This window comes from Galeopterus variegatus, unplaced genomic scaffold, assembly GCF_000696425.1.
Source record: "Galeopterus variegatus unplaced genomic scaffold, G_variegatus-3.0.2 Scaffold2696, whole genome shotgun sequence".
NCBI lineage: Eukaryota > Metazoa > Chordata > Mammalia > Dermoptera > Cynocephalidae > Galeopterus > Galeopterus variegatus.
In genome coordinates this window covers 105,571-124,373 of record NW_007728807.1, presented here as the reverse complement: position 1 = coordinate 124,373, position 18,803 = coordinate 105,571, and positions in this window count along the sequence as shown.

Here is an 18,803-nt window from a genome sequence, read left to right as displayed (position 1 = left end):
GCGGGAACCGGTCTGTATGTGGGATCCGAACCCTCGGCGGGAGCGCCACCGCGCTCCCAAGTGGCGCACTGTAGCAGTGCGCCATCGGGCCGGCCCAAGACAGCTACTTTCTAATTTGTCTTATCAGTAGGATAACAATTTCCTACACCTTGGTACAGATTCACCAACCGTTCAAGGCTTCACTTCCTTCTTGAGGAAACAGTAGGATTCCTCCATATTGACTTGTTGCTAATTCTTACAGTCTTCCATACTGCTTTATTCCTATCAATCTTATTGTTACTTGAATTCCTCACTATCTCGAAGAAGCGTCTCATCTAAAGCTCCAAATGAAATTTTTATTTGCTACTCTTGCCATTGTGCCAAGTTCTTGCATTGACAGTGATTTCCTTCACCACCTTAGAAGCCTTTTCTTCTTTGGTTTCCTTTTATTTTTTCAATTGTATCTAAGAATGTACCCTTTGTCCTCTCTAATAAACTGGAGCATTGTTCTCTGGTGGGAATGCTAGCTCGATTTTGTAGCATTATTATCCTGCAATGAATATCTACTGTACAACTCCTTCACACATCACTCCAACAGTGCATCATTGCCCATGTCTGTTAAATCTTTACATAAAGGTTGGCACATAGGTTTTAAACTGTTGTGGCAACTCTAAATGACTAGAATGGCTGCCCCTGGTATGTAAGCTCCATTAGGGTAGGGATCCTTATTTTGGTTACCGAAGTTATTCCAAGCATCTAGAACAATGACACTTTTACTAAATCTTTTTGAATGTAGTAAACTGCAAGAGTCAGAGGCAGTGTCTGCCTACCATGAGCATGAGAGAAAGGAATGTCAACAAATAGCTCCTCACTGAAAACTGGTGTGGTAATCACAGATATTTTTTAACCAAGACTTCTTGGAGTGGCAGACGTAGTGCTAAGTTAGTGTCATTAATGCTCAGGATGAATTCAAATAAGTATTCTACTTGAGTCTGATGGAGAAACTGAGGTTTGATTCAGCAGTGACTTGTAAATATTAAAGAGCAGTACTTAACTGTCCCTAAGGGTAATTACCCACTTACAAATAAGGCGTTTCTATTTCTTTATTCTTTATATCTGATTCTGTAAATATATTCATGTGTCTTGCAACCATGCTTCTCAAAAACTCTGGCACATGTCAGTTCTTCTTACGTTACATTGATGTAAGCTGTCGGGCCTCCCTGAGCCAGAGGCCGACAAAACCGAGCAGGAAGAGACCCCGGTCCAGCCGGGGGTCCCTTGTGGGGCTGAGCGGGATGATGAGTGTCGCTGGCACGGCCCTTCCCCCCCAGGACCTTCCTCCCCGGGGGCCGAGAAAGAACACCACCGAGCCAGGAGAGTGGTCAAAGCCAGAACTCCTATTATTAGAAAGGTGTTGGAGTTTATATAGAGGAAGAAAGCGGAAACAGAGAGGAGAGGCGGGAGGAGATGGTTATCCAATCAGGGGAAGCCACAAGTTATGAAGAGGGGTGATGAAAATTCCTCACACGGGGCACCAGTTTGTTGGGCCTCCCTGAGCCAGAGGCCGACAAAACCGAGCGGGAAGAGACCCCGGTCCAGCCGGGTGTCCCTTGTGGGGCTGAGCGGGATGATGAGTGTCGCTGGCATGGCCCTTCCCCCCCAGGACCTTCCTCCCCGGGGGCCGAGAAAGAACACCACCGAGCCAGGAGAGTGGTCAAAGCCGGAACTCCGTTTATTGCAAGGGTGTTGGAGCTTATATAGGGAAAAAGGGCAGGGCGGGTTTTGATATGAGAGATCAAGCAAAGAGCCAATAAGAAGGGCTTAAAAGGATAGGGTGAGGTGGTGGGGAGGCTTTACGCGAATACGGAACTAAAGTTGCTGAATCACTGGGACCCGGAAGGGCGAGGCTGGCAGCTACGTGCCGTTGAGCGCTAGTGAAATGGTGGCCGCGGAGCGCATGAAATGGCGCCCGTGCGCGTCAGGGCGCATGCGCGCAAAGTTATGCCCAACAGTAAGCGAGTCATATGTATATATCTGGGTATAAGGAGAGCTGGGAAAAGTAGTCCCTGGTAGGGCAGCTACCTCCTAGTGAGAACTTTTCACAGCATAGAAGGGGAGAATGAATTTTTGATGGACAGGTAGAAGGGGTCACCACAGAAGAGGACAGGAAGTAACCCAATAAACAAGTTAGACATCCCTATGGAAATATTCTGTTTGGTTGTATAAATAAACATGGTTAGAATATCTATTTGAAAGTTGTGGACATAGATGATATCTTCTTAAGTCAGGCTACTTATAGGCCTAGAAGCAAACTGGTTATGATGGAAGACTTCAAATATCCCAATACTTTCTGGAAGTTTGTTTTGTAAAGCAGAGCATCTTATAAATTTGATTTTGTATTTTAGGTAGTAAAGGAAGCTGTAAAGATATTTGCTATTTTGAACCAAACTAGGACTATTAGAAAAAAAGTTAGTGATAAGCAAATTCTAGAAAGAACCTTTGAGGATGGGAGGCATGGCATCTTGGTCTTATTAAAAGTAGCAGGGAAGGCAATTCTGGATTTTAAGATGTGCGCCATTGACTTTAGGAAACATTAGGAAACTAAAAGTATGATTAAGATTAAGATTCTAATGGACAATATACCACCTAAATGAATAAAAAGTCTAAAAATTCCCCACACTTTTTATATGAAAATCTTAGGAAGCGCTCTGCTGGGGGAGGGGGTCAGAGTAGAACCAAATTTTATCTTCATTTACATAGCACTTCTAGTGATTGAGAAAAGATATTAGTCAGATCAAAAATTTGGTGGGGGTAATGGCAGGTAGAAATTATAGTAGAGCTAAAGCCCCCCACCCATGTCACCTCACCACCTCCCCTTTCCTGTAACCCTATCCCCTTGGCTACTCCAACCTGGGCATATATTTTATTTTTGTTTTGTTTTAATGTATAGAACATAATTCAGAAGGTGGAACTCGTAATGAAGGTCAAGTAGAAGAAAGGATCATGAACCTTTTAGGATATTGTCAGAGGATGATTAGGATTTTGAAAATGACTGATGTTTAGGAGAAGGAAAAACTGACAATATAGACAGTTCTTAGAGATAAATTCACAGCTAGCATAAGAAGGAAGTCATGGATCTACAGTTTAGGAAAGTTGAAATAGTAGTTGATAGAGAACACCTAATCTATCTCCTTTTTATCTTCTAACTTCTGTAACAAGAGGTTGCTCTTAAGATTAGAAAAGCTAGAAGTAAGAATAAGAAAATAGATAATAAATGGTAAGAGGTTATCTAGCTTTAAATGATTTCAAGTCTCCAGGTCCAGAACACTTCTATCCCAAGGTTCTGAAAGACATTTCTGATATTCCCAGGGTGCCATCAGTAATGGAGAAATCATGGAGACAGGTAGACATTTCAGGAAAAAGAAAATTAAATGATGTCTTAAAGGGTGAATTTTAATAAATGCAGACACTGAAAGTTGCCTTTGATTCCTGACAAAATTCTAGAACAGTTTATTGAACAGATGTTTGTTATTTATAAGCAGTTGGAAGATTATAAAGTAATTTTAATAGTTGTCCAGCAGTGCTTTTATTGACTCATTGAACCAACTATCTCTGGAGTTTGAGTAAATGCACGTATACATCATCTGTCTCTGGTACTTTCCTGTGTTGGTGAGTGGTCTGACTTGATAAGCTTTGTTTCCTTCTAGTGGTGAGGTTCAGTGATTCCTTTTCTCCTTTTTTTTTTGTCTTGTTTTATTTCCCTCTTTCCATAATTAAGTCTTTTAGTGACATGATAGGCATTGCTTTATCTTTTTGGTGACATTTAGAGCCAGGGATATTAATAGGTTAAAGCTTTTTTAAAATATCTTTCCAGATTTTTTTTTCTTTTAGGAGATTGAACTGGAATATGTAAAGTATGCTTGCTTATCCATAATATCTGTAAACGTTTTATTTTTGTTAGCAGCTATATATGTGAATAAAGGTAACTTAAAGTTATTTTTAATTTGCTTTTTCAATTGAAGGCTGCTGTGCATTTTTCCAGGTGAACTGCTTGCTCACAACCTTTGCCAATTTTACCTTTTTGTTGTCTTTTTCTTATAGATTTTTAGGGACTCTTCTTATACTATAAATATTAATCCTTTGTCTTTATGTTGTACTCTTTATATCTGTGCTTGTCTTTATTTTGTCTAATATTTTCCTTATATCTTTTTTAAAAAGTGTTTAAAATTTATTTTCTTTTTATAACTTCTGGATTTTGTGTTCAAGAATACTTTCTCCACCTGAAGATCATTTAAAAAATCCTACGTATAGGGCCGGCCCGGTGGCGCACTGCTACAGTGCGCCGCTTGGGAAGCGTGGTGGCGCTTCCGCCGAGGGTTTGGATCCCACATACAGACCGATTCCCGCTCACTGACTGAGCGAGGTGTGGGAGCAGCACCGAGGGTTGCGATCCCGTTGCCGGTCCCGGTCCGGTACGGGCGCGACACTGAGGGTTGCGATCCGTTGCCGGACACGAAAAAAAGACAAAAAAAGGAAAAAAAAAAAAAAAATCCTACGTATAGGTTTTTGTTTTGTATTGCAAATCATTTAGCTATTTACTCTGGAATTTATATATGTCGTGAGGTAAGAATCCAGTTTTCTTTTCTTCAGATTGTATAGCTCACCAGTGCTAGTTATCAAATCTGTCTTTTTCCCACTTCAAAGTACCACCTTTAGTGTTACGAATTCTTTTACTCTTGGGCCTGTTTCTGGGCTCTCTTTTCCAGGGATTTAGTTTATTCCTATGCCAGTACCACATAGCTTGATGCTCATGATGATGACCATGACCAGTTGCAGCAGCAGCAATTAATGTGTATTGAGAATTGACTATATGCCAGTCACAATGATAAATACTTCAACATATTTTAGCTAACTCATTTCTCACAAAACCATTTATGAGTTAGTCTTAATATCCTTATTTTTACAGATAAAGAAATAGGCATCAAGAGATTAAATTTACTCAAGTTACAAGCTAGGACTGAAACCCAAGTCTCTAACTCCAAAGCCTGTGCTTTTAACAGTGAGTTTGTGATTCCTAATGGGGGAAATTTCTTCAATTTTCTTTTTCAAAAATTTCTTGGCTATTCATATGCATTTACTTTTCTGTATGAACTTCATTGTGATTATGATTTAGATAATGTTAACTATTTAGATTTCTTAGGAAGGATGGACGTCTTATAATAATGGCTCTTACTATCTAAAAATAGTTTTCATTAATTGAGGTTGTCTTTTACATCCAACATTTTTCTGCGGAAACAAGACTAGTGGTTGCATAGGGCTGCAGGTGACTCTGGTCATGAGAGATCTTTTTGGGGTGACAAAAATGTTTTTTTTTTTTTTAAAGATGACCGGTAAGGGGATCTTAACCCTTGACTTGGTGTTGTCAGCACCACGCTCTCCCAAGTGAGCCATGTGCCAGCCCTCAAAGACATTTTCTTACACAACCACAGTATAATTATTGAGTTCAGGAAGTTTAACATTACAATAATACCCAATTTCTAGTTGTGGGTTGAATGTTCCCCAGAAACGTCCCAGCCCTCACTACCTGTGAATGTAGTTGGGTTTAGTTGAAGTTATCCTGAATTAGGGTGGGCCCCAATCCAGTATGACTGGTGGATATCCTTAGAAGAGGAGGAAAAAACCATGTGAAGACAGAGACACCCAGGAAGAATGCCACGTGCCCACAGAAGCAGATGCTGATGTGATACAGCTGCAAGCCAGGGGACACCAAGGATTGCAAGCTCCCTGCCGTCAGAAGCTAAAAGGAAGCAAAGGATTTCATCCAGAGTTTCAGAGGGAGCAGGCCCCTCCTTACACCTTGATTGTGGACTTCTGCCTCCAGAACTGTGAGAGAATAAACTTCAGTTTATTTAAGCCATTTGTTTACAGCAGTGCTAGGAAACTAATATAGCAGTCTATAATCAATTTTTTCCAGTTGTCCTAATAATGTCTTTTATTATAGAAATCGAAAATCCAGTCTAGGAACACAGGTCACATTTAGTTGTCATGTCTCCTTAGTCTCCTTTAGTCTGAACAGTTCATCAGTGTTTCTTTATCTTCCGTGACATTGTTATTTTTGAAAAGTCAGACTGCTTGTTTTGAGTAATGTATATCAAGGAGGATTTGTCTGATAATTCCTCATGACTAGATTCAGATTATGAATTTGAGGCAGGAATGCTATATAAGGGGAATTGTGTCCTTCCTAGTACAACATATCAGGATGCACACGGTCCTATTATTGGCAATGTTAATTTTGATATCTCATAGTGATATGTTAGGCTTCTCCACTGTAAAGTTATTTTTCTCGTTTTAATGTTATGTGTGGGGAAATAGTTTTAGCCTTCATTGATGATTCTTGTGTGGATTAATTATTGCAGCGATGGTTTCTAAACAATTCTGACATCGTTATTCCATCTACATTTATTAGTTGGGATTCTGTAAGAGGAACCTTCCTCATTTATTATCAGAATGACTTATGGAGTCTTTTTTACTCAACAGGTTATAATCTATTATTTGGCCAGCAAGAACCCCTTCAAGCTGGCTCCTATGTACTTTTGATAGATCTCCATCACTTTTGGAGTACTACTTTATTTTTTTGGTGTAAGATGTCCCAGGCTCACGTACTCACTTTACTCTAGCTTTGAAATCTGCCATTTATTCAAGGAGTGCTGGTTTCTTTTAGCAGGTATGTGTGGTTTTGAATGGTTCATTTTAAAATTATATTTTATAACTGGCCATTTTGGTACATAAAACTACTTTTTTCTGTATATGTTTTTGTAACTGCTCTATAAAAAATGTCTTGTGTCTGATGGCTTTTCAGTTCTCTTAGGTTTTTCTGTATAATATTATGCAGAAATAATGATTAAAATCCCAATTCATTTCCAGTATTTATCTATCTTATTTTGTTCTCTTCTCTAAAAGTAGGATGGATGTTGATTAAAATTTTTTTCATGGCTTTTATTGAAATAAAGGGCTTTTCTCTCTATTTTTAATACAAAGAATTAGTATTACTAATAGACCCTAATACTAAACTATCCTTATATTCTGAGAATAAACTATATATATTTTTTTTTTAGTAGAGAAGCACAGAACAGTGGTTATGAGTACTGTCCAGTGTAGTAGCTACCAGCCACATGGGACAGATGAGTACTTGAAATGGGGTTAGTCCAAATTGAGACGTGCTAAAAGTGTAAAATACACATCAGATTATGAAGACTTAGTATGGTAAAAAGAATGTATGGTAAAAAAACTCAGTTTTCTATATTGATTACATGTTGAAATGAAATTTTGGATATTCAAGGGTACTTTAAAAAGTTTGTGGAAAAATAGAATTGAAAGATAATCATATTTTTCCATGAACTTTTTTTTTTTTTTTTTTAAAGATGACCGGTAAGGGGATCTTAACCCTTGACTTGGTGTTGTCAGCACCACGCTCAGCCAGTGAGCAAACCGGCCATCCCTATGTGGGATCCGAACCCGGGGCCTTGGTGTTATCAGCACCGCACTCTACCGAGTGAGCCACGGGCCGGCCCTTTCCATGAACTTTTTAAAAGGACCCTTGAATTAGGTTAAATAAGATATCCTATTAAATTAATCTCACCTGTTTACTTTTTACCTTTTTTTAATGTGGCTGCTAGAAAATTTATGATTACATATGTGGCTTGTATTTGTGGCTCACATTATGTTTCTGTTGGACAGCACTGCTCTAGAGCCAGACTGCCTGGGAGTATCTGTGATCTTGGACAAGTTAAATAATGTCTGTGCTTTAGTGCCTCATCTTTATATTTTATTGATTGATTGATTGCGGCAGCTGGCCAGCACGGGGATCCAAACCCTTGACCTTGTCGACTCATCTTTAAAGGGAGAGTAAAATTATCCCTTAACTCGTTGGGTGGTTTTAAGGATTAAATGGGCTAAAATACACAAGAGTGCTTAAAACAGTGCTTATTAGCACGTAGTTAGCTAGCTGCATGAGGACTGGGACTTTGCTGTAGCTCTGCTCTATAGGCTTTAAGTAAATATTTTATGAATGAGTGAATGAATGAATATAGAGAATTTCTGAGTAACCTAGGTAGTGGTTGGGAAGGAGCTGTCTAGATAACTAAGAATGTCTGTTGAAACAATACTGCAACCAAGAAAGCATCACATAATTTACCCATGAAATATATAACATTTGTGCTTTTTGGATAGTCTTTTAACAAGATTTAAGCCATTTTCATGGTTATTGATTTATTTAGGTCTCCTATCTTTTAACTGAGTTGGTTTCATTAATTTTTATTTGTAAATCATATTGGAAATTTTTTCTGTTATAATTATAAAGTTTAAAAATTAAATGAAAAAGTAATGAGTTAGAAACAACAGAAAAAGAAATCCCAGTGTGACTTACAAATAAAATTCTTTTGGGGGGTTTCTTCTCCCCACCCCTAAATTCTAAATATTCATTTTTTTCTTTCTTTTTTTGGGTGATTGGCGGTATGGGGATCTGGTGTTATCACTGCATTTCATTTGTTTATATTGTTTCCTTTTTATTGTGTAAGAGCTATGAATTTTGCTCTGAATATAGTCTTTTCTAATTCATTGAGGTAGAAAGATGTTATTTTATAATTGCAGTTTTTCCTTTTTGATACGAGTGTTGGATCATGGAAAGTTTTATGTATCTCCCTTAGGAAAACTTGAAAAAAACACTACAATTTCTTTAGGCTTCATAACATATATTCTATTATCAGTACTCAGTAAGTGCTAAACAGCAGTGTAAGTAACTTAGTTCCACTCAAGTAATTCAGGCATGCATAAGTAATTTCATGGAATTTTAAATATCCATTCCCCAAACAAATAATATTATAAAATGTGGGCCATAGTAATATGACAAATGCTGATATTCATTTGAACAAACTCTTCTATGCACTTGCTCTGAGCAAGCAAATTCTGCTAGTACTGTAGTGATATTCTGGTAAGGGCACAAAATAGTATCAGGATTAGACAAATTCTTAGCGTTGTTGGGTTCTAACATAGTTTTCCAGAGAGTATTTGTGCCTCTCTAGTTGGAAACTCCCTCATCGTTATATGATAATCTTTGAAAATCAAAATGAACTTTCATGTTTTTATAAGAGGTTTTTAAATGATGACATATATACGTAGTTATTATGTACATGTTTTAAAAAATGTCAGGGTTGAAAATAGTATAGCACAGAAGAAGGAACATTTCAGAACTAGTGTACCAAGGTTCTGGCTTTAATTCTTAGGTCATCCTAAGGAACTACAGACTGAGTATAAATGATCACATATAGCCCATGGTAAATGGCTCCTCCTGTAATATGAAAGTAGGAATAAAGGAAATATCAACTTTTCTTTGATAAAAATGTATCCTTTTAATGTGACAGCTTTATCAGAGTGAAACAGAGTAAGGGTAGGCCTGTGAACCAAACTGATTCCATTTTCCCTGCAGAGGACACTTTGTTACTTTTCCACTCCTCAGTCATGAGACCCCTCAGGGCAAATGATTACCCCATGGGCTGCCCTGACAAAATAGACTGAGATAAGAGAGGAAACAGATGTTAACTGAGTTGCAAAACCCCTCCCCAAGGTTTATTTACTATATTGTAAAAGTTACAGATTAAACCTGGAGAGTGCGGTGCTGATAACACCAAGGGCCGGGTTGGGATCCCATATAGGGATGGCTGGTTTGCTCACTGGCTGAGCATGGTGCTGACAACACCAAGTCAAGGGTTAAGATCCCCTTACCGGTCATCTTTTTTTTTAAAAAAAAAGAGAAGAAGAAAATAAATAAAAGTTACAGATTAACCTTAAAACCCCTTTAGGAGGTCCCACCTGTGCGCAAAGCATCAAGGTGACTGCTACAATGACCCTCCTGGGGTGACAATGATGAACACCATTGCCTACTAAGCATGCACCCATGATGCAACCAGGAAGAACAGAACAGACCCCCTCCAGTGATGCTATCCTATACCCCTTAACTCCTTTCCCTATAAAAGACCCTGAACAGCTCCCCTCGAGGGGCTTGCTTTACTGTTGGGTACATTGTTCATTTCTATGACTTTGGAATCCAAGAGCCTAATTAATCACCAGCAAAAATTGGAAAGCTTTGGGCACTGGAGAGGACTCTAGCTGTAAGAGGCAAGTGGCCACTGGGACTATGTTGCTCCCATGTCTCTGCTGCTGGTAAGTCTCTCCTGGAGTCCCTGGCCTAAATTCTGACAAGGCAGTGCTTTATTCTCTTTACCTTTCTCTGATTTTCCGAGCCCTCTTCTGTTTGGTTGGATTGTATCCACTTCTGTACAGGTGTACCCTGGAGGGCTCTTGGCTATGCTTTTTTTTTTTTCTGATTTAAATCTAGTCGATACTTTTCTGATTTATGCTGAAAACGGTGGGGAGAACCGCTTTTATCAATCACAGTTAGTGGAATAGCTTGGCCCCGCTGATTAGGACTAGGCTAAACTGGACCCCACTGCTCCTCTTTTCTCTTTGTTCGTTTGCTTGGTTAGACATTTAGTTGAGTACCGGTAATCTGAATAAACCGTCCAATCCTTGCATCAATTTTGTTATGTAATACAATCCTATTTTCCTCATAAATTTTCATTTATTCAAGGGTCTCTGAGGTTCCTACCTATTTCTAAGAGGAAATAATAGCAGTTGCTAAATAATCAGCAGTGCAAAACACTGATATTATCAATTGTTGCTACTACCCTGAACTGATAAAATGATGCCGGCAAAGGCAGGAAGTGGTCAGCATGCATTCTGCCTTTCTTGTATAGCTGTTGTTTTCTTGTCACCCACCATTCATGCGTTAATGCTGACATTTTGAAGCTAGAGCAGTTTTTGAAGCCATAGCATTATCAGGTCTTCACAGTTTAAAAGCAGATGCCGATAACTAGTAAATTAATTTGATGCATGTTAATCTACTATGGATTACATTTGTTTTTACTTACAGTAATTCTTTAATTATATTACAGTTTGGGCACTTTTTATCTTCACTTCCCTCAGTTAAAGAAACCAGATCCAGCCATTAATTTTTTGATCAATATTTATTGTTTGGGTCAAGTCCTAAATGTTGATGAGGAAAAGATTCTGTAACTCAATTCAACAAACTTTTAATACAATTACATGTCTACTCCATGCAAAGCCCCCTATTAAGCTTTTTAGGAGATTAAAAGGGAACTCTGCCCTCTCATGTTTATCAGTGAAGTATACTGCTTCTTCAGATTACCTGAGAAATACTGTATTGGATGTTTAAGATTCAATGACAGATCAAGAGAAGAGAGAAATGCACATTCAGGAAATGCCCGGTGGAGATGGGATTCGAGTAGATTTTGAAGGATATATAAGGTGGACATTCCAGAGGGAGCTGACAGTATGAACACAGACACAGAGAAGATGGAGAAGACAAGATGCATTCTGGTTTTAGCAAATAGGTGTGCACAGAGCATAGAAATAAGGGTCAGTCATATACGTAAAACAGTGGCTTTCAAATGTCACAATGCCTACATATCACCTGGGATGCCTGTTAAAATGTAGGCTCCTAGGTGCTACCTCCAGAAATTCTAAGTCATTAGACCTGCACTGAGAACCAGGAATCTTTGTTTTTAATAAGCACCTCAGGTTATTTTATTGTATGTAAAGTGGAAAAATTGAAAATAGAAACACATTAGTGTCTTAACCCTCTGTGCATCAGACACTGAAGACTGCATCTGTAAATGAGGAAAATAATAGTAATTGTTTTGTAGGGTGTTCTGAGAATTTAATGAGGTAATCCATTTTAAGTGCTAAGCAATAGTGGCTGTCACATAGTAAACCCTCAGTGTTAGCTGTTTTTATAGTTATATTATCATCTAATTAAGAGAAACCTTTTTTATTAGATTACAGTTCATTAATTAGTTTATACTTCATGCTTAAACTACTTCTTGGTATATTACCTTTTGTTTGGTTTCTTCCTTTACTCATTCATTTATTCATCAAAGCATTTTGAAATGTAATGAATGTGCACAGTATTGAATATATAAATGGATATCATAATACCTGCTCTCAGATTGCTCATACATTGATTTTTGTTTTAGTAATGGATAAATAAATATATAGTCAGTACATTCACTCCTTTCTATTTGGGGTAGAACAATATAATGTGACAATTCATTTGAGTGAATTTTAATTCTCCTACAAATGTGAATATTAGTACAGAAATTGTCAGAAACCTTGAATTCATTTAAAGATATAAAATTTAAAAATAAAACAAAAAGCTATGCTTCAAAAAACATTTTTAAAAGAACAGCATCTTAGATTTTGTTTTTCTTTTTACAGAATACATTATTGGAGGGAAACTTGACAGTATGTATCACAGTTTTTTAAGAAAACATAACTTTTGATTCACTTAGGAATCTTTTATTGAAATGTTCATATATAGTCAGTTCTCATTTTTTGTGGTAGTATGTTCTATAAAGTCACAGTGAATACTAAATTATCAAAAACTGGATGATCGCTTCTAGGGGAAATACAGGATTAGGTTCCTGTGAGCTTTTGTAAACAAACCGTAACTTTGTTGTATGTGTGTTTCTGTTTAAAGACACCTTATTTAATATACATCATTGCTTGTCAACATTGAGCTCACAAACAGCACTGTAACTCATGCCCAAATGAAGCTTCTCTAACATGTATTTTCTCCATAAGGCACATTACAGCCTTTTTGCTTACACTTAGGGACCTTTTGACAGCACTTCAGCATTAAGCAGGGGATGGGAGGCACTTTAAACAGCAAAATCAACAAAAAAGCACAAAAATGCCAAAAAAAAAAAAAAAGTAGAACTAAAGAAATGAGACTTGTTTACAGTACAAGGGCTGAAACAAGAAGGCATAACGTCACTTTGTTTTATGTGCATCCCGCAATTTAAAATTTTTGCTGCTCTGCTGAAGTGCCGTGAGTATTGACTTGAGGGTTACAAGTAAATTTTAGCAAGGTGAATTTGCACTTACAGAGTCCATGATAATGAGGAGCTATTCTGTGTGTGAATATATATGGATTTATTTATGATGACATTTATAGGTGTGTGTGTGTGTGTGTGTGTGTGTGTGTGTGTGTGTGTACACACAGCAGAATGCCTTCTGGGCTAACCATAACAATAGACAGAGATCCTATTTCAGGTTTCCTTAACTCTCATTAATGTATCACTCAACACATATCAATCATCTCCCCCCCTCCCCCTGCCCCCCCCCCACATGCGCTAGGGAGGGGGGGAAAATGGAAAATGCCTCCATGTTTGGTGTTGTGATAAAGAAGGAAGTCACCCCCCACCCCCAATTGCCCATCTTTGGTGATTTTGGTAATTGCTCTGTGGAGACCAGCTTTCTCCCAGATTTCAATTAGGGGCATTCAAAGAACAGTTGGGTCCTAGAGTGTCTTATTCCATTTTGAGTTGCTAACAAGAGAATACCACAGACTGGGTAATGTATAAAGAGTAGAAATTTATTTCTCACAGTTCTGGAGGCTGGGAAGTCCAATATCAAGGTGCTGGCATCTGGCGAGGGCCTTCTTGCATCATTCTGTGGAGAAAGGCAGGAGGGAGTAAGGGAGAGAGAGAAAGGGGTGGAGGGGCGAGTGAGTGTGAGAGGACTGAACTTGCTTTTGTAACAAACCTACTCCCTTCATAATGATGTTAATCCATTTGTGAGGGTAAAGCCCTCATAACCTAAACACTTCTTAAAGGTCCCACCTCTCAACATCATTGTGTTGGAATTAAGCTTCCAACTCAGGAACTTAGGGTGACACATTCAAACCATAGCACAGAGTATCATCTGAACAGGCTGGTTGTAATGCCAACCACAGCCTTGTTGTCTGCACTTAGACCTTTTACGGTGCTTCTCTCCCCTCCCAGCCAGCTTTACTTGTTCCTCTTTCTGCCCCCACAATGCTAGTCCTTCAGAATTTTGGTAAGGGAAGGGGAGGATAGTATCTCTTATTTCCTTTTATTGCTTATTTCCTTTTAAGACCTAGTTAGATGAGTGAGTTGTTAACTCTGTTGACTCACTTTGTTAATTCAATTAATAAGTTAAACCATTCTCCTAATTTAGCAAAGTTATGTTGCTTAGTACAGAATTAGCTTTAAGTCGTGATACATTTTGAGCCCAAACGTGCTGGCTGACTGAACCCTAACAGATCAGCATAACTTTTGCAATATACTGATTACAAACATGGGCACTGTGGTAGGCAGAATCATGGCTCCCCAAAGTTGTTCACATCCTGTGAATATATTATGTACACAGTAAAGGGGAATTACAGTTGTAGATGGAGTTAAGGTTGCTAATAAACTGATTTTAAAGTAGGGAGTTTATCTTGGGTTATCCAGGTGAGCCCTCGGTAACAAGAGTTTTTAAGAATAGAAGAGGAAGGCAAAAGAGTCAAAGAAATGTAACCATGAAGCAGTGTCAGAAAGAAACAACATTGCTGGCCTTAAAGATGCAGGAAGACTCCTTCCTTGAACCAAGGAATGTGGGCAGCTCCTAGAAGCTGGAAAGGGCAAGAAGATTTGATTCTTTTTTTAAGTCTCCAGGAGGAAATGCAGCTCTGCTGACACTTTGATTTTAGCCCAGTGAGACCTGTGTTAGACTTCTAAACTGTAGGGTAAATAAATTTGTATTGTTTTAAGCCATTAAATTTGTGGCAATTTGTTATGGCAGCCATAAAAAACTAGTGGGCACTGAGACAAGATTGCTTGAGTTCACAACTTCTGGCTCTGTCTCTTACTAGTTAACTGAATAGAACCCAAGCCTATTTAACCTTTCAGGCCTTAGTTTCCTCATCTGTAAAACACATATAATAATGCTGGTTGAGAATCTTTTTTTTTTTTTTGATGGCTGGCCGATAGGGGGATCCAAACCTTTGATCTCGGTGTTATCGGTACCATGTAGGTTTAGTATCTCATCCAAAATGTTTGGGACAGAAGTGTTTTGGATATTTTTTGAGATTTTGGAATATTTGCATTTTGGCTTACCAGTTGAGCATCCCTAATTCGAAAATCTGAAATCCAAAATGCTCCAATGAGCATTTCCTTTGAGTGTCATGTTGGCGCTCAAAAAGTTTTGGATCTTGAAGCATTTCAGATTTTGGATTTTTGGATTAGGGATACTCAATTTGTAGCATATATCTTCAGTGATTATTGTCTAATAAGTTAGTGCATTCAGTATATTATATACATCTATATTTAAATTTTAATATGATCATGTAGAAAATCTGCAATTAGAAAAACTTAATACAAGAAGAAATTAGACATATTTTAGTAAACCTCCTAGGGACATTTGGAATTACTGGAAAAGTTTGGCCATATGTATGACAAAATGTATCTTAAAATGGGCATATTTTGCAATATGAAATTTTATTGGGAAGATTTCATCAATACCATCCTGTTTTGTTTAATGTAAGAAAATGGGTCTCTTTATTATCCTCAAAGGAAAAAAGATAAGTAACCTTTAGTGTTAATTGTATGTTACAAATATTAATACCAGATGGATAATTAACCGGCATGTGCTACATATGGAAACTTACAAAAATCTGTTGGGGAGTGGGAGATGGGAAGCAGAAATGCTATGAGCTGACTTGCTTCTTACTGTTTCATCCTGGTTTTTCCAATTCAACGAAATTGAACTTTCAGATTCAATTTTGTTATAACATTGCACCCGTATTTATTGCTAGAGAGCTGTAAAAGGTAATGTGATGATATTTCCCATGTGTTTTTTCCACATTAAGAAGGATTTTCTCTTCTGTTCAGTTTGGGACAAGGCTTGAGGAAGACATTTTGTATGCTAGTTAAAATTTAAAACATGTTTTTGAGATATTTTCCCAAGTTTCTCTTTGGGTTTTTGGTTAAAGTATGCTGTATAAGTTTTGAAACTTTCTTGGAATATTCTTAAATCCTTTTCTTTTTTAAAAAAAGATTATATTTGTAGTCTATTTGAAGCATTAGCTATTGAGATCAGAAATTCAGAAAGTTAAAATTAAAGAGAAAAAATAATTCTTTTTACATGTTTTATACTGATGTTTTCCATTCATATGAAACTTAAAGTCATAGACATGTAACTTTAAACTTGTGACTAATTGCCAATATATTCTTATTGTAGCTAATTCACTTCAGTAATATAATTCTCTTGAAATGTTAATAGCTTTTATTGAAAAGATGGAGTAGTGAGCCCTGAGTGATTTGATTGCTCAGACTCCCTCATTTTCTAGGACCTTTCCCACCACCTCGTGGTTAAAGTGAGATCTGCCATGTTCCAGCAGTGATCCTGCCTCCTGGCTGGGAGGATTGACCCAGAGGGAGGTGGCTGACCCAAGCTGGGCCAGAGTCCTCTAAGAATTTGGAATTTATACTTAGGGCCCCTCAGTCTAGCTCTAAAATGATCATCACTCTGGAACTGTTGGCAGCCATGTTTTACCATGTGAAGTAAAAAGCTGAAAAATCTACTCTGCCACAGGAGGGAAGAAGGAAGCAGATGGGCATAGTAGCAGAGATTAAAGATGAAGAGAGACTTAAACAGACACATGGAGGGGATGGAGAAAGGGGGAAGACGGGGGCGGGTAACAAATACATGGGGAGAGGAGAGGAGATGGCGAAGGGAGGGGGGTGTTAAAGGGACCAGGAGAAAAGAGAATGTGAACAAACTAAATTTCCAGGACATCAGTTCCTTGTTCTAGTTTTCTCTTATGACCTTGAATTCTATGAGACACTCCTGTAACCTTTATAAAAATTCTTCTTTTTGCTTCAGCTACCTCTAGTCAGATTCCATCCTTGCAGCCAGGAGTCTTAACCAAGTAAACACCTGCATTTTTTAGGATACGTGCTGGTGGTTCTACATAAGATATCATTTAATTCTTTCAGCCTTGCAAGATAGGTATTATTTCTCCAGAAAAAAGTGAGAAAACGCAGACTTAAGAGAGAGATTAAGTAATTTGATCAAGGATCACTGTAGTTAATAAGTGACAGAACCAAAATTGAAATGTTGGTCTAACTCCAAAGTCAGTTCCCCCCCACCCCCTTTTTTTTTTTCGTGTCCGGCAACGGATCGCAACCCTCAGTGTCGCGCGCGGACCGGATCAGCAAGGGGATCGCAACCCTCGGTGTTGCGTCCGCACCTCGCTCAGCCAGTGAGCGGGAACCGGTCTGTATGTGGGATCCGAACCCTCGGCGGGAGCACCACCGCGCTTCCAAGCGGCGCACTGCAGCAGTGCGCCACCGGGCCGGCCCCCAAAGTCAGTTTTTATTCATGCACTCTAAAAATATTTATTGGGCATCTGCTATGGGCCAGATACGAGGCTAAGTTACAACAGAGACAAAATTTGCCATCCCAAAGCTTGCAGTTCAGAGGAGAATAGTGACAAACTGGCAGTGAAAATTTAGTGTAGTAAATGCTGTGGGGGAGGGAATAAAATGTGCTATAAGACCACATGGGAGACCAGGGAAGATTCTTGGAACGTTTAAGCTAAGACCTGAAGGTTGAGTAGTCATAAGCCAAGCATAAGGGAAGAAGTACGCTGTGCCAAGCATTTATGAAAACAATATGGTGCAGTTTAGGATCTAAAAGAAATTCAGTGTACGAGGAATATAGAATGCAAGGGGAGGAAGGGAAAGAATCAGGAGAAGTAAGTTGCTTTAGCAAGTCATGCAGGGCCTTCTGTTCCATGTCAAGGAGTTTGTACTTTATACTGGGAGAAAGAAGGGGGCAAGCCATTGAAGGCTTGTAATCAGATTTTCTTTTTTTAGAAAACACAAACATTCTTTATACTACAGCCAGGAAAGATTGAAGAACTAACACTAACACTAGAGGCATGGAGGTCAGTTAAGTCTTTTTCAGTAATCCAGACAGTAAACAGTAGCTAAGGGAGGTAGTGATTAGTTGGGGGAGAAGTGGAAGAATTTTAGAGATTACAGACAGGATAGTTTGGTCAAGTCTTGGTGACTGATTTGATATATGGGGCATGGGAGGGGTAGGAGTTAAAAATGACATTCTAGCGTGGATGGGAGCACTGTGCTTACCAAGTTCATTGAGACATGAGTGGACAGAGAAGGAAGAGTGGGTTATGATGGGAAAGACGACAGTCCCATTTTGGATGTGGTAAATTTGAGATTCCTGGAATATATCCTAATAGATGCCCAGTAGACAGCTATGCCAGCTAAAAGAGCCTTTTATAAAGAGTGTATATTTTGACAAAGTGAGAACTAATCTTTCATTTTCACCCATTAGGTTTCTGGAAAAGAATGCCTGTAGGCATCAAATAAGTTTTGATATTTTAGAAGATCTGAGACACTTTTTCCATTAATTTAAAAAGGTCATGTTCTTTCCCAACCAATTGCTAGAAAATCATTGCTTGTCTTTGCCATTCTACTGTGTAATTATCATTCTGTAGACTTTTATTTTTAGAAGGAAAAACAGTCCTATTTAAAAAGCAAAATTGGTACTTTACATGTCCTTTTACCTAGGAGGTAACCATGGAATTAAACTGGCTTTGATTTTGAATGAAACAAAAATAAGAAATTTGAATCATAAACTTTTTTTTAAGTACCTCGTGTCTGCCGAAGCCATAGTTTTTTAATTTATTGATGACGACAGAATTTTCTAAATGAAAGCTAAAAATTGAAATAAAAAATATCTTTTTACATGTTTGGCAATTTAAATTTTGAATCAAACATTTTAAAACTTTGTATTAAACACTACCACAACCAAAATAAATTATTTACTTCATGTAATAATATCTTATTTGAAAAGGAAGGGATATTAGGTAGCAAAAT